The sequence below is a fragment of the Anser brachyrhynchus genome (assembly GCF_964034855.1).
Source record: "Anser brachyrhynchus genome assembly, chromosome: 1".
NCBI lineage: Eukaryota > Metazoa > Chordata > Aves > Anseriformes > Anatidae > Anser > Anser brachyrhynchus.
In genome coordinates, this window is record NC_137694.1 from 68,178,935 (window position 1) to 68,203,477 (window position 24,543).

A 24,543-nucleotide genomic window follows, 5' to 3' on the forward strand; every position below is an offset into this window, starting at 1 on the left:
TCCATACAAGTCCATGGGTCCGGATGGCATTCATCCCAGGATGCTTAAAGAGCTGGCTGATGTCATCACGGGACCTCTCTCAATTATTTTTCAATGATCTTGGGAATCTGGAGAGGTCCCAGTAGACTGGAAGCTGGCAAGTGAAGTGCCAATTTTCAAGAAGGGTAGGAAAGAAGACACTAGCAATTACAGGCCTGTCAGTCTCACGTCAGTGCCTAGTAAAATTATGGAGAAGATGATCCTTGAAGTTACTGAAGTGCACCTGGGGGACAATGCAGTCATAGGTCCCAGCCAGCATGGGTTCATGAGGGGTAGGTCCTGCCTAACAAATTTGATTTCCTTTTATGATAAGATCACCCATCTACTCAACCAAGGGAAACCAGCTGATGTGATCTTTTTGGACTTCAGCAAAGCTTTTGACATGGTTGCCCATAGGATCCTACTGGACAAAATGTCCAGCATACAGCTAGACAAAAACATCATACGATGGGTGAGCAATTGGCTGACGGGCAGGGCTCAAAGGATTGTGGTAAATGGGGCCACATCAGGCTGGCGGATGATCGCTAGTGGGGTCCCTCAAGGCTCCATTTTAGGGCCAGTCCTCTTCAATGTTTTTATAAATGATTTGGATGTAGGACTAGAAGGTGTGTTGAGCAAATTTGCCGACGACACCAAACTTGGAGGAGTTGTAGACTCGGATGAGGGTGGAAAGGCCTTGCAGAGAGATCTGGACAGGTTGGAGAGCTGGGCAATCACCAACTGCATGAAGTTTAACAAGAGCAAGTGCTGGGTCCTGCACCTGGGACAGGGCAACCCTGGCTATACGTAGAGACTGGGCGACAAGATGCTGGAGAGCAGCCCCGCAGAGAGGGATCTGGGGGTAGTGGTTGACAGCAAGTTGAATATGAGCCAGCGGTGTGCCCTGGCAGCCAGGAGGGCCAACCGTATCCTGGGACGCATCAAGCACGGCATCGCTAGTCGGTTGAGGGAGGTGATTGTCCCACTCTACTCTGCACTGGTCCAGCCTCACCTCGAGTACTGTGTGCAGTTCTGGGCACCACAGTACAAAAAGGATGTAAAACTGTTGGAGAGTGTCCAGAGGAGGGCGACGAAGATGGTGAAGGGCCTAGAGGGGAAGACGTATGAGGAGCAGCTGAGGTCACTGGGCCTGTTCAGCCTGGAGAAGAGGAGGCTGAGGGGAGACCTCATTGCAGTCTACAACTTCCTCGCGAGGGGGAGTGGAGAGGCAGGTGACCTGTTCACTGTAAACACCAGTGATAGGACCAGTGGGAATAGCGTTAAGCTGAGGCGGGGGAGGTTTATGCTGGACATCTGGAAGAGGTTCTTCACCGAGAGGGTGGTTGCACACTGGAACAGGCTCCCCAGGGACGTAGTCACTGCACCAAGCCTGTCTGAATTTAAAAAGTGATTGGACTGTGCACTTAGTCACATGGTCTAAACTTTGGGCAGACCTGTGCAGTGCCAAGAGTTGGACTTGATGATCCTTATGGGTCCCTCCCAACTTGGGATATTCTATGGTTCTATGATTCTATATCCCTCTTGACCCTACCCCACCTCCTGTATGCTTCTTCTCTTTGAGTTACGTGAGGACCTCATTGTTATCTGTGAAGGCCTTCTTGCACCTTGACTTGATTTTTCAAACTTTGGGATGGACTGTTTTTTAGCTTGGTGAGGCGAATCTTCAAAATCTAGTAGCTTTTCTAGACCTTCCATGGACAATACCCCCGAGGATTCCACTAATCAGGTCTTGCACAGGGCAGTCTGCTTTCCTGAAGTCTAGGTCTGTGATCCTGCTTTTTGCCTCATTCCCTCCTCTCAGGATCCTGAGCTCCACTATCTCAGAGTCACTGCAGCAAAGGCTGCTCCTGACGTTCCCATACCCACCCATTTCTTCCTTGTTTGCAAGTATGAGGTCCAGCAGAGTAACCACCTCATTATGTCCTTGATCACCTGTATCAGGTGATCCTTGAAGGCAGAAAATATTAAAGGATCATTCGTGTACTTAACTTAGGTTGTTGAGCATCCCAGATAATTTAGATGTCTCAGATAGGGATACTATGCAATAAAGCCATTAATTATTTATCCAGGTTTAGAAAGTATGACTAGATGGTGCCTAGACTTCCTATTCCACCTCTCAGATCTATGTTTTATTTTTAGTTGCACTTTGGAAAGTACTATATCTGTGGCACATTTGTAATCTTTGTTAAGCGACTTTTATTTCTATTTTGGAGGTAATGTGAGTTCCTGCAGTTCAGCTTGTAATTGTCAATATCTTTACTGAGCAGCAAAGCAATGTCAGAAAAGTGCAAAAAGAACAATTGAATGAAATAGGTACACCCCTAAGAAGCTTAAAAGATGGTAAGGTCCTCTTGAAAATGGTTGCTTTTTTTTCCCCTTGTTTTGTCTGATTTCCCTCTTCCTGTCCAACACATAGGAAGACTAGAGCTTTTGGGACCCCAGGGAAGAATTTAATGAGTAAATGTCCTGTGTTCTACCTTATATAAATCCTGACCAAAAAAAAAAAAAAAAAAGTTGTTAAAGTTGATGAGCTATAGATTTGAAGTATTTCTCTTCAATCACACATGCCTTGAAAAATAAGATAGAAGACAAAATAACCTCCAACTGAAATTAATAAAACTATCCTCTTGTAGTTTGGATAAAAAGTAAGGGCAAGACTTTGAAGAGCTGGAGTCTAAGACAAACTCCAAAATCTAGATTGGGTCTTGATTCTATTCTTCAAGCTGAACTCTCAGCATTTCTTAGAGGATGGAAATTTCTGACATGTCTTGAAAAGCAGGTCTCTTAAAATGCATTCAACATCTTATTCCACAAGTGAAACACTGATTTGAATAAGGGTCCTGAGGTCTCTTCCTATATCAAATGAAGTGTGGCATGTTCTTTGCATTGGGTCACTCCCCAGCTAAGTGCTATGGTGCGAGAAGGGGATTAAAGTGGATGGGAGAGGGAGTGAAGGAGAAACGCCTTAAGTCTCCCTTTCCCCATCTGTGTCACCCAGAAAATCTGTACTGCATTTCAAACTTTACTTTAAAGATTTGATTAAATATTTTTATGTGGTGCAACACATTTCTTCTTACCCCTGAGTCTTCATGAGTGGTCATACACTCAAGATTTTGCAACTTTTCTACTTCCTATATTCCTTATAGGGCTTAAGCCAGCACTTGGGTCTAGTAGTGTACTCATGTGCAAACGTTTTTTCCTAATTCATCCATATATTTGATATTTCCAGATATTTACAGAAATCTGGCAGACCTACAAAAAGCAAAACATTTTAGTCTCTCTTCAAAATTTACATTGTAGCAAATCCCGAGGCCTGGTGACTGCTGCCAAATGAGGGCAGTAGACATACAGATTAATATACTTCTGGGCAGGTATGTTTGTTATATCATACTGTATCAGGGTGACAAACAAATTGATTTGCTATGAAAGTATGAAAGGCTAGGACAACATGCCAAGAAGAACCCTTTTCCTAGCTGCAGAACCCACGAAGGATGATAGACAGTATTTCATGCAACTACATACAAACAATCGGAGGGTCAAAATTAGAGCACAGTTTTTTAAGACACCATGCAAATCTGAAACAGCAAGTGTTTCACAACCAGCATCCTGGCAAGACTGTGATTTTTGGGGCCCATATAGCATTCATTCAACGGGATACTTCCTCTCAGTGATTTATATTATATTGGCTTTATGATTCTTGGCAGCACTTGATAACATGTTGGCTGCACAGATAGGCTGAGCTAGTATAATTCATATGGTGTAAGAGGTTGTTTGTCAGACTTGGTCCTGCACTGATACTCACCCTCTTTGTCTTCCTAGTTCTCGAGCAATGAATGAATTCCAAGTTTCTGAACATGGAAATGCATTACATTTTCTGTGAACCACATGATTAAACTTTCAGATGTTTAGAAATGGTCCTGTCACTTTTTTTTTTTTTTTTGGTAGTATTTACGGAGCATATTAGGAAAGAGAGGCATTGTGCTTTCTTATGGAAAGATTGTTTCTTCCTTGATACGTCCCTTAGCAAACATAAGAAGGATTGGTGGATGTGCATGGAACAAGGCAAAGCTACAACAAATGTGACTTCAGCCAGGTCCATTGCCAAAGTCCTAGCAAACTTATTCGTTCTCAGATAAATCTTTAATTGGTTCCTCTTAATACTATTTCTGGACCCCAGAGTCTTTTCTAAAAAGCCTTTGTAGAATATTTTTCTTCTTTTTTAATTAATTATCTGTAATGTAAATTAGTGCACAATAGCATTTTTTTTAAGTCAAAATGAAAGTATTTTCACTGTAAATTAAGATTCTTCTATCAACAATTTTACTGTGGCTAAGCTATATCTTTTCTATTCCAAAGCTCCAGACCCTCCTTCATGATGCTGCTCTGCAGCAGTAAAGAAAGAAACCACTGCTTCACAATGCTAAGCACTCCAGTGGGAAACACAAACAGAGTGCATAAACCAAAGCATTCATTTCATAAGATTTTATTAAAAGGTTTCACCTCTAAATTGAGCTGTCATACGCTGTTGGGAAACTTTTTACCACAGTTTATTTTAACTATGTAAAAAACATTAAAGGAAGGAAAATTCTGCAGTTTTTCATATAAAAGGTGTGACCTCTTACGCACTACCAGCAAGCTGTAGTGCATTTAATCAAATTGGTTGGAAAGTTAAATCAAGCCGAATGTGAGGATTTTTATTTTTTGCTCCCAATCCCCCCCCCCCCCCCCCCCCCAATTCTTAGAAATGACCCCAACCTTGTTAACATGCTGCAGATTTCTGTATATCTCTGCAGCATGCTCTTTGGAGTTCACTCAGAGAAAACTACAGCGCATGATTAAAAGATATCCTCTAGATGAGAAGGACGTTCAGTAATTCAGTAATTTATAAATCATTCATTTGTGACATAGCTTTATACAGCTTTTCAAGGAATTGCATTAACTGCTTTTGCAGTTTCCTCAAATGTTGCTTTCAGTAGACAATGTCATAGGTCATTACCAGTTTTTCCCTTATGTAAGCAATTCCAACTTTCTATTAAAAATACTAATTTCCACCCCACTACAGTATCTTTTGAAGTAGCATGTATATTAAAAAAAAAAAGTCACAAGTTACTTTGAAATATTAAAGGAATATATTTAAGTGAAGGGCTTTCAGGCAGGTTGTTTTTCTGTATTCCTGATGACAGAAAGATTTTAGCCTACAAAGTCAATAGTAAATTTTATTAAAGTCATTATTTTCCTGTTACAGGCCCTGTGCTTTAAATAAACTATAGCTGACAATGCTGTCTTACATACTGTCATGCTGTAAAACAGCTTTCTTTATTACCACAGGGACAACTCATTTAGAACTTTGAAAGTGTTTTCACACTGGAGTTGCTCATTTGTGGTGCTGGCCGACGGCTGTTCGTGACAAATACCTTTTATAGCTGGAACTTTCTCACTCTCTGTCTCTCATGCTTTCTTTTTTTTTTTTTTTCCCTCCCTGTATCTTCAGAGGAAAAAAGAAGAACCCTCAATTCCAACTTTTTCCTTGTAAAGATAAATATTCCACCCCCACCATCAGAGACTTATCTCAATCTTTTCATATTAGTTTTATTATGACAGCTTGAAAAGTCTTACCATAACCTAAATTTTTCTCAATTACTCTCACACAAATTCACGGTAACACCAAGTAAATAAAATAGAGCATTCCTGTTATTTCAATATTGTCATTTAATTAATAGTACAGGCTTGGGCCCTTAACTGAGATTGTGATTTCATTTTTAGACAGTTGCTTTGACTGGAATGCCAGCACAATAAATTGTTGTCCTCTCCTCACACTGAACTCACTCCTTCTCCGTTGCAGGTCCCTTTGCTCAATGAGATTAGCACAACTATTTCATGGATCTCAACTTTTAAATAAAATTTCTACTCTAGGTTCAGACCAGTTCAGTCTGCCAGTTCTATAAGTTCTATAGCCAGTTCTATACTTGGTTCTATAAGAAGCTTAATAAGCTCCTACAGCTTAATAAGGGGCTGAACAATCAGGAGGTAGAATAGGCAGCTGGATCTTTTGGGGATATTTTTGCTGCTATTGCTGCAGTTTTCTGGCCCTGCTGGCAGAGGCGTAGGGCATATCCCATTGGGGATCATGCACCAGTGCAGCAAGACATCTGTCCTTGCTTGCTGCAGGGAGTCCAGCTGAGGAGCATGGATGTTAGCGTACCAACTCCAAGCCCTAACAAATGATAGGGGATAAAGGTGGGAAGAGATGATGCAGGCCCTTAAATGCCTTCTGACTCCCAGTTTCATGCCCTTACCCTAAGTCAAATCATTCTTTTCAAGTCCACCTGAGTAAGAGAGTTTTGTCTCTTTGTGTCAGGTATAGCCACTCGCTCTTCGTACAAAATGTCTCTTTTCAGCTCATGAGAAGGAATGTTCTTGACTGCCTAACTTAGCTCCAGGCCTTCGTCACAGAGCCATCCTTCCTGCTCCCAGAACTTTTGTCAGCTGTTGTTATCATGCAAACAGGACTACAGCCAGGCCAATTTTGTAAATTGTCCAGATGAATGAGTTATAAGGACAAATGTTGTTTGAATTACAGATGGATAGTTCAGTCTCTGTGTTTTGCTGCTCTGAATAACATTTCTATGAATTATGCTGTCTTGATATCTGGAAAATGAAGGTTCTCTCTTTGAATCTGTGTTAGAACAGTAATGTTAGAGACATGTGAATGTAAAGTTGGAAAAGACCTCAGGAAATGATCTACCTGGTTCCCCTCCACTGAGAGAATAACTATTTAAGCCTAGTCTATACACCTAGTTTTTTAAGCTTTTTTAAGCTTTTCCTCTACTGCCTCTCCAAAGTCACCTTTGAAGCAAATTAAACTATTAATTTCTTGTTTCCTCTTACCCTTTGTGAAGTTTGAGGAAAAAGTGAGTACTGCTTCTTTATAGTGACTTTTTTATGAATGGAAGATGAACTTTTCACTTTCTAATTTCTAAGCTGCCTAAACCCAATTGCTACAAGCTTCTTTTGCAAGTCAGAGTTTCTAAAAGTTCAGTGCTGCTGAAAGCAGCCCCTTTTTCCTTCATCTCAGTACCCCATCTTCAGATGTTGCCTCAACATATGAAATCACACGTGCCCATGAGTTCTCTGTTAAAATGCATGCACCAGAAAACAAGCCTAGCAAAAAAAAAAAAAAAAAAAAAAAAGTAGCTTTCCACTGAGTTGTTAAGTTATGACAGACTCTAGCAAGAATAAAAATCAGTGAAAAGGAGTGGATGTGATCATGTTGCCCTGAGTAGGAGAGGGCTGAATCAGGAAGAATGGACAAGGCAGCAGTCTGCTGCCCACAGACCTGCAGCCTCAGAGCACACTTTGATGCTGATTTTTTTCTGGCATAGCTGAAGGTAGCTGCTGAGACAGCCAGCACTTCTTCCCCTTTCCACACTACAGCGCTCCCAACTTTTCCATTAGGACTGGATCAGAGAATCATGTAGCTTCATTTAATTAGGTGGGCTAGTTTTCCTTCAGGTCAGTAGCCAACTCAACACACAACCTCCTAAGCGCTAGATGAGATGCCAGTGAAACTGAAAGAGCATGGAGACAGACATGGGACTCTCTTTTGGCAGCAGTCACAGTTGGTAAAATTAAACATCAAACAAAACAGAACCAAACTCTTCCTCTTGTGTTTGTATTGATTTGCTCCAGCCTACCTATGTCTTTCTGAGTGTGATATCCCATACTGGATCTATTACTCCATATGAAGTCTTTTCAACAAAAAGTAAAGGCACTTTCCCATTAATATTTCCAGGAATGTGATTTGCTTTCTCTTTTCTCCCCAGTCTGTACCTCTGGCCCTCACTTTCTGCTTTTGATCACAGTTTCACTGTAGAACCCAGAACTTTTAATGCAATGCTATGTCTGAGCCAGTTACACCCAGTTTTAAGTATTTTTTCTTTTAAGTGTAACATTTTGCACTTGACTCAGTTGATTTTCATTCTAGTGGTTTCAGACCACTCTCCATTGTAACATTTTTTTTTTTTTGTCAAAGTGCTTGTAATCTCACCATTTGTAGCCCTCCATAGATCTTAGAAAAAGTACCTTGCTCCATAGCTTATATCATTAACATGAATACCAGCTGGAATTAGGCTGTAGTTCCCTGCAGCAGTAAATTTGAAATACTTTTCCATTTTGAAAGTCAATGATGGATAACTACTCAATAAGTACAGTTTTTCAACTTGCTATGCACCCGCTTGCAGGTAATTTCATCTATACTGGTGTTGTCCTAGTTTGCTTCAAAGAACTTTGGACTGTACTTAAAGTTTTAAAAAAGCTTTGATAAAGTCAAGGAAAAAAGGTCTTGACACAATAAAGAAACTTGGTATTCATCCTCAGGTTGTAACATTTTAGTCATCTAATTTGGAAGCAGTATGTATCCTGTGTTATTCAGCTAGTCAAATTTATACTGGGAAAAATATAACAAAACAAACAACAACAACACAACAAGTAGTGGCAATCACACTATTAATTCATAGGCTAAAATATGCTGAATCACAAGTTCTGAGAGACATGATGTCCTAGTTTTGTCTGGGATGGAGTTCATTTTCTTTCTAGTAACTGTTATGGTGCTGTGTTTTGGATTTAGGATGAGAATAATGCTGATAACACACTGATGCTTTAGTTTTTGTTGAACAGTACTTACAGAGAACAAAGGACTTTTCAGCTTCTCATGATGCCCTGGCAGTGAGGAGGCTAAGGGTACACAAGAAGCTGGGAGGGGACACAGCCAGGATAGCTGACCCAAACTGGCCAGACAGTTATCTCATAGTGTACAGTGTCATGTTCTTCAGTAAAACTGGGGGAGTTTTCCAGGGGTGCATGGCCACTGTTGCTGAGGGACTGGATGGGCATCAGTTGGCTGGTGATGAGCAATTACATTGTGCATCACTTGCTCTGTATATTCTTTCTTTTCTTTTCTTTTCTTCTTTCTTGTTAAGCTACCCTTATCTCAACCGACTGGTTCTCGAACTTTTTCTTTTTCAATTTTCTTTTTTTCTTTTCAGTTTTCTCCCCCATCCCACTGTGGGGCATGGTGGAGAGTGAGCAAGTGTCTGTGCGTTGTTTAGCTGTCTGCCAGGTTAAACCATAACACATAATTAGAAATGAGAAACTTCTAATGGGAAACTCACAAAAGGAGGGAGAGAAGACTGAACGCATCTTGAAGCCTTTTCTACAAATATTCACTCTAGGGTGGGACTACACCACTCACTTTTTCCCTTAAAGAAGCTGTCTTAATTATTCTTTGTACACTTCTAGGAACTCTTCCAAACACAGGGGCTATAAATTTTCCAGTTGTCAGTTTGGACATGTAAAACATGCATCTGGTGCTCTGCTGACATCCCAAAGCTTGTGATTCTTGACAGATGATATGTATTTGTAGGTATCCAACCATGAGGTCATGTTTAGACTCTGAATCTATGCACTGTACTCATGATTTATAGTAAACAATCTCTGTTTAGGTCAACTGCAGTTTAATTTGCTGCTTGTTGAATGGACTTGTTTTGTATGACAGCATTTGAACGCATATCAATAATTTTTAAGTTTCAGTATTTCATCTGTCCAGGAACAGTAGTAATATTCCAGAAATGATATTCCAAACATCCATGTTACAGAAATTTTTAAGAATCAGTTTCTTGTGTTACTGTGTTGCATTTTTTCTCCTGGACTTCAAAAGATAATTTTTCCCCTTTGAGCTGTGGATTTCAATAGACCAAAATACTCACGAGAGTTAGGAGTCTGCTGTTGTCCCACCTGCAGAACTGCCCAATGATTGTTGCTAAGACAAGAGACATACAGAGACTGTTCAAAACTCTGATTTAATTGTTTTGGTATATAGCAGTATATATCCAACCCATATTTTGTAACTAATTCTTATGAATTCTCCCTGCTAGAAATTGAGCCTTTTTTTCCTCCTCCCCACACAGTAGTGTCCCTCATGCTTCATGCAGTTAATGTAGATTCTATCAAAAAGCATGATTTGTGATGTTTGTGTGTTACTGTTTACTTAAAAGTGTTAAAACCACCTTTTCTTATCAACAGGAAACTTTCAAGATATTTAAAAGCATGCCTTTAAGCCTTCTGGCAGCAATAAAGCAAAAATGGCAGGTGGCTGTGTGAAAGAAGCAGGTTATGTTTATACTATAACTAACCATATGGGGAAAAAATTATACTGTATACAGTGGGCTGGAGTCTCATCTCAGTTATAAAGGTGCAAATCCAGACTAATATTTTGTTAACAGCAGTTCTTTAAAATAAATTCAGACCATCTCAATGTACTAATGTAATGTTGGACATTCTTTGCTATAAAAAGAGCTGTATTTAATTTGTTTGGTTGTGGAAATACAAAGGTCTGGTTATCCCATCTTCTTGTTGAACCAGGCTTCAGTGTGCATTTGTTTGGTTGCCAATGTGCCACCAACAAGTACATAAATGATGTAAGCACCTGCATTTCTCGATTTGTGATTCTAAAACCTGCCAAGTCTATATACTAATCTTCAGGGGCCTACTGTTTGGATATGCTAGTGTTTGTCTTCACAGAATCGTCTAGACTGGAAGAGACCTCCAAGATGACCTAGTCCAACCTCTGACCTAACACTAACAAGTCCTCCACTAAACCATATCACTAAGCTCAACATCTAAACGTCTTTTAAAGACCTCCAGGGATAGCGACTCAACCACTTCCCTGGGCAGCCCATTCCAATGCTGAACAACCCTTTCAGTAAAGAAGTTTTTCCTAATATCCAACCTAAACCTCCCCTGGCACAACTTTAGCCCATTCCCACTCATCCTGTCACCAGGCATGTGGGAGAATAGACCAACCCCCACCTTGCTACAGCCTCCTTTAATGTACCTATAGAGAGCAATAAGGTCGCCCCTGAGCCTCCTCTTCAGGCTGAACAATCCCAGCTCCCTCAGCCACTCCTCGGAAGACTTGTTCTCCAGACCCCTCACCAGCTTCATTGCTCTTCTCTGGACTCTCTCAAGCACCTCCATATCCTTCTTGTAGCGAGGGGCCCAAAACTGAACACAATACTCGACGTGCGGCCTCACCAGAGCCGAGTACAGGGGGACAATCACTTGCCTAGTCCTGCTGGCCACACTGCTTCTTATACAAGCCAGGATGCTGTTGGCCTTCTTGGCCACCTGAGCACACTGCTGGCTCATATTCAGCTGCCTATCAACCAATACTCCCAGGTTTTTCTCTGCCAGGCAGCTTTCCAACCACTCATCTCCCAGCCTGTAGCTCTGCTTGGGGTTGTTGTGCCCCAGGTGCAGGACCCGGCACTTGGCCTTGTTGAACTTCATACAATTGGCCTCAGCCCATTGGTCCAGCCTATCCAGATCATCCTGCAGAGCCTTCCTACCCTCGAGCAGATTGACACATGCACCTAACTTGGTGTCATCTGCAAACTTACTGAGGGTGCACTCGATCCCCTCAAGTACCCTTCTTGGTACTGTGTACTGTTGTTGCAGTGATAAGAATGTGAGAGCAACTAAAGTCAAAGAATAAGTGCTTTCTCCTAACCCTGTCTGGTGCAAGCCTAAACATGATTTGGTAATTAAAACCCCAACACCACCAGTATTCCTGCCACTTTACTACCAGTACCGAAACATCTTGGAAGGTATTAAATAACACTAGCACGAACAGCTGTGGGAACTATCTACATCAGGAACAAAAATAGACTTCTGCATTTTAGTGGTGCAGTCTTATAAATTATAGTGTTATAGGTCTAGCACTTTAAAGTAAAAATCCCTAGAAAGTGTTTTTGCAGGGTTGTCCATAGAGACATGTACTACCTCTCATTATGATGGGTACAATGTCTGTGGGGTGGGAAAAATAAAAATATTCAGTCCTCCATTTAAAATTAAAACTGATTTCCCTTTCCAGATTAAAAAAGTGGGGAAAAAAAGTGATAAAAAAGTCATAACTGTCTTTTTTTCTCCATCTGTCCAGTCCTAACCAGTCCTCTCAAACCATGTACAAATGGAGCATGCAAAAAAAAAAAAAATAAAGCATACAAAAGTAATACCTATACCTGAAGATCAGAAGTAGTTACTATTATGCAGACCAGAAACACTAGCAAGCATAGTGGACAAAATCTGGCTTTCTGTAATATTTTTTCCTTCTGCAAATCCTAGGAGACTTTTGCAAACTAAGTCCTTGCTGCTGTTTCCTGCGTTCGTTCTCTTCTATTCTTAAGCAGAAAAAGAACTTTATGGGAACTTAGGCTTATCTGGTCTCTGATTTGGCAAAGTATTTGAATCACAAAGGATTAAAATGCCCCAGGACTGGCAATATTGGAGAATTGTTTCCTTTATCATTGTAGCTGTTAGTGGGAAATGGGGAGGTATCACACCTGTTTTGATGCCAAAGGCCCTTTCTGTTACAAAGTGATTGTTCTTTGTTGAAAGAGAGAGGACGAGAGAGGACAAAAATTACCCCCAAAGACTTGGAAAGCAGCAGTTTAACAAGCTACATTACTTCAACTGTTTTGCTCCCTATTTCTAATAGACTCATTGGTGTTAGTGACCAGAGTGACACTGGAGGCAACAGGCAGTGACCCATTGCAGGCACTCCTCTAACTGACTTTTATGCAGTGACTTTGAGTGCAAGTGCAAGCTGAATTGTGCAAGGTAGCTCAAACTCCCTCTCTCTGATTTCAGTCTTTCCAGGGGGTCAACTGCTTATGAAGAATATCCATTGTTTATACTTTTCAAGAGAATTACATCAGCAGGAACATATGTATTCATGTAATAAAGCTGGAAACTACCATGCAAAGCCACACTGCTTTAAACATGTATGTGAAATACAGTATGCCAAGTTCTGTATTGACTTGAGCCTCTGTTGCACCACTGTCTTCAGCAGAAGCATGCTGGCTGCAAGTCAGTAAATTTTGCTCAGTGGACCTAGTATGTGCCTGATTCAGCTACTCATGTTGGAGATTCAAGCCTGTAACCACATGGGATTTTTAAGCTCAGGACTTCAGACCCTCATTTATCTGCTGGTGTCAGGAACGATGTGTGGTGACATGCTGCCTTCCTGGAAATGTCAATGGCCTTGTATTATGTGCAAGCACAGGGCAACCTGCATCCTTCCAGGAGATGAGGTAGGTCTCTGTCAAGGTCTGCATTTGCACATCACAATTTAGACCCTGCTTGCTGATGAACAAACACCTTGGCGTTCATTACAGAAATCAAATTTACATCTCCAGAAGCAATGAAAACTTAAATATTTCATTCTGACCTCTCTCTCTGATCTGTGCCATTAGTTACCCCCAGCAACTCTTGGCTAAATTAATCAATGTCCCTTTTAGGGCAGGTCCCTTTCTTTCCTCACAGAACAAACTGCAACACGTTACCTACCAGTCAGCTTCAAGCTTTTCACTTTGGAGTACACTCAAAGACTAGCCAGTGAGAAAACTGGAATCAATACATTAGGCCAGCACAATCTGTATTTCAGGTCAACACTTGGAAAGAGAAATGGCATTTGTGAGACCGATGTCCAGTGATCTGCTGTTTCTGGGTGAAGGCAGACACATATCCTCAATCTCCTGAATATATCGGCAGCAGTCAGCCCAGGGATGTTATGGACAGCAGTTTGCACAAGAGCTAATGGGATTCACCCCAACTGTTGTAAGCCCTATTGAGAGACACATCTAAAACTCCAACTTCAAATTTCTCTAATTGTGAAGTGCTCCAAGGATCAATTATGTTTATACCCTTGCCAGTATACTACAGTCTGGATAAGAAAGAGTTAAAATATGACAGACTACTGCTAGCAGATTGATACATATCCAGCAAATGGGAAAAGCATGTGCACATTGCAGAAATCAAGGGAGTGTTAAGACAGTGACAGCATAAACGAGAATAAGTAGACCTGTTCCCGAAACAGCCTTTCCTATAGACTGGATAAAAAGCAGGATTTCTGGTGAATAATAATTTGGGTTTAATTTCAGTCTCAGCTGGAAATTCATAGCCAATTTTGAACTGTGATCTGAGTACCACAAACCAAAGGAGGTGTTTACTTCCTGGCATACAGGTAAGGCTCTTGCTTAGTATTGGGCAAACTTTTTTCGCTGAAAAGCCTGTAACCATCTCTGGCCAACAGCCTGAAACATTCTCAATTTCCAGGAACTGTGATAATGATGAACTTCAATGAGACAGAAAATGATTTAGTTTAAGGATGGTTCAACCATTTCATATTGAGTACTAAAATATAGTCATTTCAAATGAAACATGTTTAACTCTTTAGACCAAAAGTTGGGTTTCATATGTGCAGTAAACAGAAAAAACATCCCTGTCGACAAGATTTACTGAAGTGGAAATCTGTCAGAATAAGCCCCCTGAAAATTAAAACAGACATCAGACTACATATATAGATGAAAGACTTCCACTCTTTTATGTATACAATGCACTCAGAAGCCAAGTTTCCAAAACTTCAGTAAAAGCATCTGATGCGTAAGTCTGCATTGATAGCCCTTTACATGAAAAATATGATTTTTTTGTCATATGGTATTACATTGGAGCTTTAATTGCACACTTGGAAAAAAGTTATAAATCCAAACCCTTTCATCAAAAGTATTTTATGGAGAATTTCCAGATACCTCGTACTACCAGATGAAAACCTTTTGGCTGATCTTCACATAAGAGATGATACTATATTTACAGTACTGATTCAGAGACCTATTTCTCCACTCTTTACCAGTGTCCTGTATTTTTCTTTCACTCTGACATGATCTTTTGGCAGCCTTACAATTTTAAAACTCAGTCAAAAATGGATGTTTTGCTTCTTCCTTGCAAATTTCGGCCACAATAGACAATACTGACATCTTGCTGTTATCCATGATTAATTGACATGTGCCATTTTTTACTTGGTCTTGTCTTTTCACTCAGTCTTTCTGACTGGAACCCTATCTTGCCACCCATGCCTCTGTAATATAAAGAGACCTGACCCATGCCTGGCTTCACCAAAGAGATCCACATCCCTCATATTCTGCTGTCTTGACTCAACGTTTAAACTAATCTTCTCTGGCCTTCCTGAAGCCAGTCAGCTTCCCATTCCCAATAAACACTTGGCACACCTGTGGCTAATGTAGCTTTTCTGACCATATTACAGTATATGTAGATCCTCCTGTAGCTCACACTCTTTTGTGTTCGATTCAAACTTGTTCTCAGAGTACCTGCCCCTACCTGCCTCTAGTTCTTCACTTGCTTTGTTGTAATTTCATTACCACCTGTGATGCCACTCTCAGGAGTCAAGAGCTATAGATCCTTTCATATTTCCTGTTTTCTATGTTCACAGAATGGTTGAGGTTGGAAGGCGTCTCTGAAGATTATCTGCTCAAGCAGAGATGCACACTGCAGATTGCCCAGGACTGTGTCCAGGCAGTTTTGAAGATCTTGAAGGAAGGAGACTCTACAGCCTCTCTGGGTAACCTGTGTCAGTGCTTTGTCACCCACACAGTGAAGTCCCTCTTAAGTTTAGACGGAATCTCTTGTGTTCCAGCTTGTGCCCACTGCCTCTTGTCCTGGCACTGGACACCACTGAAAATGGCATGGCTTTATCCTCTTTGCACCATCCCTTCCTGTATTTATACACATTGATAAGATACCTCGAGCCTCTTCTTCTCCATGTTGACCAGTCCCAACTCTCTCAGCCTCTCCTCATAGGAGAGGTGTTTCAGTCCCTTGACCAGCTTTGTGGCCTTCTGCCTCATTCTTTCCAGTATGTCTCTCTTGTACTCGGGGGCCCAGAACTGGACACATTACTCCAGGTGTGACCTCACCAGTGCTCAGTAGATGAGAATGATCACTTCTCTTGACCTGCTGGCAATACTTTGCCTAATGCAGCAAAGAATATCATCAGCCTCCTTAGCAGCAAGGGCACGTTACTGACTCATGCTGTCTGTACTCAATGCATACAAATGCACTCAATGCATAGTGTAACTAGCATGTCTAGGGAGGTGATTCTCCCACTCTACTCCACTCTTGCAAGATGCCACCTAGAGTACTGCATTCATCCTTACAGCCCCTGACATAAGAAGGACACAGATCTGCTTGAGTGAGTCCAGAGGATTGTCATGAAGATGACCAGAGGACTGGAGCACCTATCCTATGAAGAAAGACTGAGAAAGTTGGGGTTATTTAGCCTAGAGAAGAAAAGGCTCCATGGACACCTTATCGAGGCCTTCCAGTATTTAAGGGGTGTCTACAGAGAAGATGGGGAACATAGTGACAGAGCGAGGGGTGATGGTTTTAAACTGAAAAAGGGTGGGATTAGATGCAAGGAAGAAATTCTTCACTCAGGGGGTGGTGAGGCACTGGAACTGGTTGCCCAGAGAAGTTGTAGATGGTCCATCTCTGAAAGTGGTCAAGGCCAGGCTGAATGGGACAGCCAGGCTAGATGGGGCTTTGGGCAACCTGGTCTAGTGGAAGGTGTCCCCGCCCATGAGAGGAGGGTTGGAAATAAATGATTTTTAAGGTTCCTTTCAACCCAACCCATTCTATCATACTACGACCATGTCATTAGTGCTCACATTATGTTAACGTAGATGCAAATATTTTTTCAAGGCTCTCCTCTGTTGTGATATCTATAGGAAGCATTATCAAGATTGACTGTTGCTTTTGGGCAGCCAATTCAACCATTAATGTTTACTGATTTTATATGTTTGAGTAGCTTATATAATCAACCCAACTATATGACCTCATATTCCTGCCACTGATGTACATTTTTCCTTCTAGATTTCTACGATTAGAATATGAAACAGAGGGGGAAAATATCCATATATTTTCATACCATGTGTAAAATCATTTAGTGTTGTGTTCCAGGGGGACAGTAAATTCATTGGGAAAGGAGTGTCAGTACATATTTCACAGCATAGCGTAGCAAAGTATCAGTCTTACTTCAGCATCTGACTCTCAAATAAATTGCTTTAAGTATTCTAGAGAACCTAGGTTAAGGCATCAAATATCTAGGTACCAAAATCCACCTAATTAAGTGGTCTTACTTTCCAAACAACTCGAATTCACAGCTTCTCTTCTTGCATCATGTATACCTGTTCTCATATTTGCTGAGCAGAGAGTTTCACTCATTGTAAATATCTGAAAAATTGGAATATTTTGACAGAGATGTAAAACAATATTAAAGGATCATTAATTCCTGAGGATAACCTTCTAAGTGACATAAGATCAAAAGCCCTGTAATCAGAGCAGTGATTTGTATTGAGTACTGCATATTGTTTGCATTGAAAGTGACATATCTGTTGTTTATTTTAGACTAGTTTCTACTTTTAAAGAAGCTACAACCCTTTAGTGAAGTATGGGGGGGGAAGGAGTGGTGGCATGGGAAACAAGTTGAAGGAGGCATTATTGAATTATTCACTTTTGTAGGACAGAACCTGTTTGTATAATCAGAGATATGCCTTAAGTGGTCTTTAAAGAAAGTCAGATTTTGTTTAAAAAAAGGGGAAGGAGGAGGCTTCATTAAGTAGACTGACGGGCTCCATAGATTTCTCAAGTGTTTAAATTAAGGATTGTGAGTTCTTGAAACTTGACAAGGAAAGCAGGATTGTCACTGCTGGCAGTCTGAACCAGAGGTAAGTGCAGATTAAGCTTTTCCTGTCTCTATTATAAACATATTGTTCCTGTTCTCAAAAGTTCAGCGACATAGAAAAGAGACTATTGTTTTTTATGACTTGAAAAAAAAATTGTCAGCTAAAATTCTAAAGTATGAAAAGTGCTCAGATGGTGCTCATTATTATTTTAGTGGTAACTATTTGGCATTTGACACAACTTACTTAAAGAAATTAAAATCAATCATATCTGGATACCTAGAATCAAGTTATAAGAATGCTCATGAGGAGCATGGCATGCTTTAAAATATACTCAGCCATTTCTGTTGATCTTTCTAGAATTATTTATGGAACTGGATTCAACTGATATTGAATTCATGTTGTACTTATGTGGCATGTTTTCTGAAAAACTAGTTCTTACATAGTATGAATCTCTCTGTTCTTATGAAGTTTGGCTGAACAAAATGAACTTAGAGAGTGTAACAGAAAATTTGCATTGTTTGGAGGCAATTTTTTTCTTTTTTTCCTTTTTTTTTTTTTTTTTTTTTTTTTCCCCTCCAGATGCATTTGGTAAAGGTGGTTTTCAGCGAAGTGGCAAAGGCAGGCATTTTCTGAAGCTAAGCCCGGTCAAACCTTGGTTTGTTCAGGCTTTCTGTTCAGAAAATCCAGAGAACAGCTTTCTTTGACAACACTGTCTCACTCAGGGCTTCTGAAAACAGACATTTTTCTTCCAGCAAAATTACTGATACAGTATTATCAACTAATCAGGCAGATGTTGCAGAATTAGATTCCATATTCTAATACAGGTGTCAAAGTACATACAAGTTTCTCAAAGCAACCACTGGATCTGTCACAAATTAACATTGAAACGGTCTCATGCCTTCATCACATCAATGACTTCAGCATGCCTCTTGGTATTCGTTTATGCCCTCCTGTGCCTGCTGCAAACTTTTAAAAGCTGCAAAATATCTTTTGCCTTTCTTATTTTCCCAAAAAGAATTCAGTCCATGCACATGTGCTAAGGAAGCACAATTTTTATAACAGTATCTTGTTTAAATTCATATTCCTTTCCTCCTCCTCCCCCCAAACACTGAGGATGCAAGACTTTATTTATTTATTTAAGAAAAAAAAGGTACATGTTGCAGATGTTCATAGGTCTGATAACTTCTTAAAGAGAAGATCTAACTCTTCTCTTTTGTTAAACAATAGCTAAAAGCATATTAAACATGATGCTTAAGGAGGTGCATTCCACATTTGATTTTATAATTCCCCCCAAAATGTTTCTACTTCTTTCAGTATGAAAGAAGCATAAGAAAACACATGCTTTGGCTGCTTCTGTCACCTGGCTGAAGAATAAAATAAATAAATAAATAAAAAGTTACTGTGTGCAGTTAATATCGAACAGCAGCCATCTCCAGATGATCCCTGCTGCATCCAATTTCTGCCAAAATGCTTTCTGTTAAACCTCCATCAAACAGACACACGGCGCACAAAAGAAAACCTCATCACCAAGGGAAACTAATCCACCGGTGCGCAATGTAAGCCTGTCAACTTTTTATTATAAGAAGTCATCACTCATTTCAGTGAAGATTAAAAGTATGACTAAATTGAGAAAATCCTCTTAGCCATTCGGAATTTTAATAGAGGAGAAAAGGGGGCGAGTAAAATTTAAACTGTGTGCATGCCTATATATCTATCTCTATATGTGTGTGTATGAATCAAATATATAAAATTACATATATATCTCCACACACAAGTTATATTTTATATATATACACACACATACAGAAGGAGAATGAATGGTGGAAATAAGATGCTTAGAGCTGTCCCCTCACCGCCCCGTAAAAATAGTCTACCAAAAATTCATACATAAACATGTAGCCTTGTAGTATGTTTTCTCAGTTACCACAGACAAACAGTTTCTGATTCAGACGAGCTTAAGAGATAAGAATGGAAAATGAGTCCTCACAGCTTTAATTACATCGCCACTGGCAACAAGGTGTTACAGTGGCAGAATGACAATTGCTTTTACTCAGAGTATGGATTCAGGGTCAATATGCTATTTCATCCTAGTACACCACAGCAGATGAGCACCATGTTGTTTCTATATTGGCCTTGCACTACTTTATCCCTGCAGGTAAAGTTGGTCTGATGTGCAATTAGAATTACAGATGTGTATTTAGCTAGTGCTTGCATTTGCAGATTATGTTGAAGACAGTAAGTTTCACTTAAGCTGTCATTGAAAATGTGGGTAATCTTTTGCATTTAGAGACCATAATCATCTTCCCATTTCCAAGATTTAGCTGGCATTAAAGAAGAATTATTGCTGTAGTCACTTTAAAGTTTAAAAGCGATGAGATGTTATCTTCAAAGCCTTTAGCTGCATATTCAAAATATCAAAAAAAGAAAACAAACAAACAAAAACTTAAGTTACATAACTCTAGGCAGCCCTCCCCCTGATCCGCCAGTCACCATCTCCTAAGTTTTCACATTGACAGGAAATAGAAATAATTTGAAGATCTTAATAACAGGATTTAAGGAAACATTAGGATAAACAGTCACATTTCACAAAAGACAAATGCATGCACCCAGCATTAAGTCCTCTGCTAACAAGAAGATAAACTGCAACTGAGTCTTACCTTATTGCTGTTACACACTCAACTGAACTGAGTTGAAATTCCTTCTGTAAATCACTGAGGGCTGTAAGACCAGGCAACCTGCCTCTTAGAACATAGCTGAACAGTGATGCTGACACCTTTGGGAGAGGCAGGGAAACCCATCAGCAATTTCAGCCCTTTGATTAAGCCTTTTTTTTTTTCTTCTTTTTATTTTTTCCCTTTAAAAAACAAAAACAAAAACCCTACAAAACTTACTAAATCTTTTTTCTATTCAAGTAGTCTGATTTGCTAAGGACAGACAGCCAGTGAACTGTTTCTGCTTTCAAAGCCTACTTTACTTTCCATAACCTTCCCTTCCATCCAATGAAAAGCAACTGTGGCCTTTTACTAAGTAAATGAGCAAATATTTTCCCAGTGTTCACCAGGTTAGATCCCCATTTAATTAAACTGGCTCATTATGTCCCTATCTGATTAGCAGAGTAGAATCAATTATTCAATGCACAAACATGGCTGCAGGAGCTAGAGGTGTATACAGAGCTGTTCATTTAATTCCAAGGACACTAATTAGGTACAAAGCAAGCAATAACTTTAACAATTGCAGGCACAAGCATACATGCAGTACAGGACAAGGGGAAAAAAACAGGCCTTCATTTTCTTAATAAGCTGGATTCTCTTCCCCCTAACAGGGTCAAGAAAAAACAGAAAGCGAGAGAGGATGAAATGCAGATCAAGAAAGCTAAGCATCCAGGAAATAACCCTTGGGATTTGCATATGTAATAGTGTGCTGCTACTTTTGTACTTTATAATCAAACAGTAGGCAATTATCCAAATTATTGACAGCAGATTTCTCATTTCAACTGCAAATTAAGGCCATTAATAAAGCTTTCTAATGCAAAAGTGACTAATTAACTAATGGAATGGAACTCTGAAGCCGTGATATCAAAACCAGTCCACCACATATTGTGGAAACACAGGGGAACTAATTAGTTTAATTATCAAAACAGCTAATTAAAATTACACAGTTGCCTAATTAGTTCTTTGCGTTTTTTCTCCAGTTTAATTGACAGGATGGAGTTAAATAGGTAACTGGTCTCAAAGAGGGAAAGGGAAAAAAAGAAGGGGGGAAAAGTGTGAGGACTAGCTTCTGCTGAATATTTTAGCTGATGATATCTCATTCTTGTGGCAGACCAGTAACAGGAAAATAAATGACTCTCATCCTTTTGGTAAGCAACTCCAAATTTTCTGGACATAAATCTGCCTTCAGAATAAGCTATCTAAAAAGATTTTCATGAAGTCAAAAGGCTTGGATGTCTTGATGTATCCAAAGGGTCAGGGCTGGCACATAATTTTGGGAGGACAGTCAAGAGTTTTTCTTTCAGAAAGTTAATTTTTCTCTTTGTTTTATTTGTATCTTTCTGTATGTGTGGTGCTATAATTCTTGTTAGAAGACAGGCTGCAGAACAGTAGAACACCACATTCTTTCCTTCAGTGTATCATCAGAGGAGTCTTGAACAAAAGGAAGTACAATACTTTTTTTGATATCTGAACCTCAGAAGGTTCAAAGGTAAAGTCCAGCTCATACCTATACTGTTCAATCTCAGCCTACAAAGTAGGGCTGAAAGCCTTGAAAGAAAAAAACCACTCTAGATGTATCAACACTTGTGAAATTAGTAAAAAATATCTTTAGTTCCTTCATGGTTCAGCTGATGATCTGATACATGTCTCTATTCCAGAGAGGGAAAAAAATATATATATTCTTCCATTTTGTGTTATGGATAGAATCCAACCAATACTGTGGTAAACCTAACCTCAGTTCATAAGTACTGGTCTGTGCTGCTGCTTCTACCAGCTTGAGCAATGGTTTTAACTGAAACATTTTGATGAACACAGAACAAAATTTTAGTTATTAAATTAAGCCCTAACACAGTTAAGACTAGGATTTCTGGTACTTCCAGGTGTGAACTGGACTAGAAATACTGCACAGTTTTAATAGTTACTTTCTTAAACTTGGAAAAGCATACTGGCAATAATTAAAACAAAAATATAATAGGCAAAAGGGGGTCCTGTTCCCAAAAAAGAGCAAGTTAGATTTTCCATGTTTGTCTTGATTTGTGGTGGCCCAGCTACTCCAGAAAAATATTTTGTGTAAATACCTGGGTAAATGTTTCCTATGCTTACTTGTAGTTCACCAGAAGAAATAATTAATATATATTTCTTGCATTTAAATCATGCTTGCCCTACTTCTAGAACTATAAGGGGAATAAAACTTGTTTTTACAAAGCAACCCCTTTTATTAACGTTGCCAAAAAAAAAAAAAAAGCTCACAGCAACTAAGCATCAAAATTATAAAAATTACAGAAGGGTAAACAAAAATCCCAGTGTCAAAATACCAAAGCCTGAGATAAGAATATAGAGGAAATCAACATGAACATTCTGAACCTGAAATGTATACCGCTTGTTAAGGCAGTCTCCTGTGTGCTGAGACAACAGTGAGATGAGCTGTAAGGATGTGGGGTACTCTCAGCTGGTAGAGATGTTGGGATAGTGTGGAAGGGACTTGTGACCCTTCAGATCTGTGGTGCAAGCACTGGGGTAACAGATTCCCTTTATGATTGCTATCGACACCTGTGTGAGAACTGAAATTGTGAGTGGGAAAGGAGCCTTTGCCTCCAATTCCTGAGCAGGAACATGTGGCCACTCGAAATCCATTTTCTGTTGTCAGACCCTTTCTATCTTTTCTTCAGCAGGAGAAGACAGTAGACTGGAGATGCTCATAAAATACCCCTTCAGAGGCCCATCTATACAAAAGAGCAGGTGAATTGTTGGAAATATCCATGACATAATTTGAGCTGAGTTCTAACTCCAGTCTGTGCTATTTTGGGTGTTTTTCTTATTATGGCTTTGAAAACGAGGAGGAATGTAAATACTGAGCAAACATTGCAGCTGAAAGGAGTGAGGTAAATGGTGTCGTAGGAGATGTGTTTTGTTATGGCAAGGCAGGAGCACGCAGCTGGCTTGTGAAGGATGTACGTTAAGTGTGAAGGAACAACGCAGTAGGTGTGAGGAGATGTGAAGGTAGACTGTATTCAGAACAGTGAGAGGAGATGTAAATTCTGTTTTCTGGTGGCTTGTAGGATTGGTTTGTTCACTGGGTGGCTGAGATTGGCCCGGGACAACATGGCCAAGCATGAGGATGTGACAAAGGTATTCTGGGCGGTGTTCAGACAAGGTCCCTATCTATCATAGGACAGGTGTAAAGGTGAGGGGTATAATACCCCCAAAAGAAAATGCATGGCCTCGTTTATCTAAAAAGGGAACAGTTTCTCACTTTAGATACCATAGACTTTGCTTAGTGCTTATGGCTGTGAGGACGTAAGTGCTAGGCTACCTTACCCCAACATAGGGACAAGGTCTCTCTGGGGGGCCGTATTGCCCTCCACTTGTGTTAACACGCTTCTCTTGTCATGTTGGCACAACTTGTCATGTTAACATGGTGCTGCAGCTTCTCCCCAGCTTCCCAAATGCTGAGTGTAGAGTCAGGAAGGCATAGAGAAGCTGTAGTGTGGTGCTCACAGGGAGAGGGAGCTGGGATTGCTAGCAAGCGTCCAGGGAGCAGAACACAGTGGGTCCTGCGTTTGCATAGATTTACACAAATTTGCATACCTGCTTGCAAAGAAAGCAGCTGGGAAAGAGGAACAGAAAGACTCAAGAGTTTCATTGTTTAAAAAACAAACAAACAAAAAAAACTGCTCTCCCTCAAGCACTTAATTATTTAACCCACCCCTTCATCCTCCGATTTGCTGTTTGCTCCATTTGGTGAGGTACTTGAGCCAACCAACCCTACTTGTTGCAGATCCTATTAGCTAACTTGAAACATGGAAGCCTGCATCGTGGTCCGTGAACATATTCCCTGTTGCCTGTGATCCTTGCTCCTGCAGTTAAATTCAAAATCCAACACCCAGCCTACCCTGCAAAGGCTTTCTCACTTGGTGAAAGTGGAAATTCCTCTATTTTCGGACAGTCGTTTAAATACTTATGTATACCAGTTTCGGAGCAGGGTGTGGATGCTTCAAAGAAACCATTGGGGAAAAAAAAAAATCCCCAAACCTTACTCTAAATATGTTGTTAAAGCCTAGTTTTCCTTGATGCTCTCAGGAACAGATTAACTTAATTACTGAACTCCTCCTCCCTTAAAGCAGCTTGAGGCATTGTTTTTGGCAAAGTTATAAATGATTGAAAATAAGAGATTATAATTGAGAATGTTAAGCAGTCAT

The 24,543-nt window shown here is 40.1% G+C and overlaps 1 long non-coding RNA gene across 1 annotated transcript; it reads right to left on the reverse strand.

Moving 5' to 3' along the window:
* Window positions 1–17,392: 17,392 nt before the first annotated feature.
* LOC308181122 lies at window positions 17,393–20,857 on the reverse strand. The gene is made up of 3 exons (XR_013941333.1): window positions 20,525–20,857; window positions 20,291–20,406; window positions 17,393–20,031 (listed from the first exon to the last, which is right to left on the reverse strand). It is a non-coding gene; the product is annotated as an uncharacterized lncRNA (long non-coding RNA).
* Window positions 20,858–24,543: the final 3,686 nt, after the last annotated feature.